The following is a 1,976-nucleotide window of genomic DNA, read 5'->3' as shown; positions in this document are numbered from 1 at the left end:
ATTGGCAGGCAGGTTCTTTACCACTGAGCCCAGGGAAGCACATTCAGTGGAAACTATCTTGTGAAAAAAAATTGTGTTTCACTTGGGAGGAGATTGAAGGCGGAACTAATGAATCTGAATTTCATCAAAAACTGATCTAGTATGCAATAGGTAGGATTGTCAGATAAAATAAAGACACCCAGTTAAATGTAACAAATAAACAATAAATAAATCTTTTGTATAGGCCTGTCCTAAATATTGCATGCGACAGACTTACACTAAAAAAAATAATCACTTTTATCTGAAATTCAAATTTAACTTAAATATTGTATTCTATTTGTTAAATATGGCAACCCTAGTAGTAGGAACAACTTATAAGATGATCCAGAAATTGAACCAATTCAGCAGAAAGAATTTCAAACCAGAAGGAAAATAGACTCCCAGAAAATAGGCTGTCTTACTAGCCCTGTAATGTCATGCGTTTTGAGTGTCCAAGAGGAGTAGGTGGAATATTGGGGGTGGGGGAGAAGAGGGAGTTGGTATAATCTAATCTGCTGGGGTGGTGGCAGGAAACCTAACTTGAAATTTGAATTATTTTTGCATTAGAAAACTTTATAAAAACATTCTTTCTCTGAAAGCAGTGTGTTGATTGAGTTTCCTAGGTTTGAGTCTCAATATCTCCCTTGTCTTAACCTCCTTTCATAAATACTTTATGAAAGATTTTTCTAGTTGAATTTTTCTATTTTCTAGAAGTAAATCCATAAAAAACTGCTACTTGCTCATGCCAGAACATCCTTACAGGCCCCTTAACTACCCTATCTCAAAAAGATTCTCAAGAGAACATTTTACTTTTTATTTTGTTGGGTTATAGCCAATTAACAGTGTTGTGATAGTTTCCAGTGAACAGGAAAGAGATTCAGCCATACATGTACATGTATCCATTCTCCCCCAAACCCTTCTCCCATCCAGGCTGACACATAGCATTAAGCAGAGATCTATGTGCTATCAATAGGTCTTTGTTGGTTATCCATTTAAAATATAGCAGGGTGTACAGGACCGTCCCAAACTCCCTAACTATCCCTTCTAAGTCTGTGAGTCTCTGTTTTGGAAGGAAGATCATTTGTATCATTTCTTTTTAGATTCCACGTACAAGGTACATCATACGGTATTTTTCCTTTGCTGTCAAATTTACCTCACTCAATATGGCTTTAAGAGAACAATTTTAACATTGTGAATCATCATGTTGATTCTCTTAAAAATGTAATTATCAGTTTCATGATATATTTTAGAAAATATCCCATATATGCTTACCAATTGACATTTTCAAATGTAAATATATATGCGAAAAACCACGCTGAAGTTATAAAATAAAAATGGTTTTACTTTGTGGGCAAACTCTTCAGTACTTTAAACCATATTATGCAGTGTGATATATATATATACGGATTCCATGTTAAAAAGTGTTTATTAACATTACCAAAAGTATAAGAATGAAATAACAATAACAAAAACAGAAAAAACATTTACAAAATTATAAAGGTATATCATTATCCTGTAGAAATTAAAACATTAAATTAAAACATTGGCACAAATTACTATGACATGCAGTATTATTTCCCAGTTGAGAATTACTTGGAAATTTTTATTGATTGTTTTTCTTTATCATTTAGTCAGATTTATTACAAATAACTAGAAGGGTGATCCAAATCTATGACTAAACTTAGATTATTCATTTTTATTTTGTTATGTCATAATATATTTCTCATCCATATAAAATTTCACCACTTGAGTAAATTGTTTAAAATTCTTCACAGATATGCAATATGAGGAAAACCAAAGCTGCATGGAGGTAACCATAATTATTAGCATCTATTAAGTATAAATTATTTAACCAACTTGTTTTTACACAGCAGTAAAGGCTTTGAGTGCACTTAGTTTGTCAAAAATGTTTAAAGGCAGTTTGCATTTATATTCCAGTGCACTGCTTCTAAAGGTCA

Source organism: Cervus canadensis, chromosome 23, assembly GCF_019320065.1.
Source record: "Cervus canadensis isolate Bull #8, Minnesota chromosome 23, ASM1932006v1, whole genome shotgun sequence".
NCBI classification, from domain to species: Eukaryota; Metazoa; Chordata; class Mammalia; order Artiodactyla; family Cervidae; genus Cervus; species Cervus canadensis.
The sequence above is the reverse complement of the archived record's forward strand: the minus strand, read 5'-3'. Positions refer to the sequence as shown.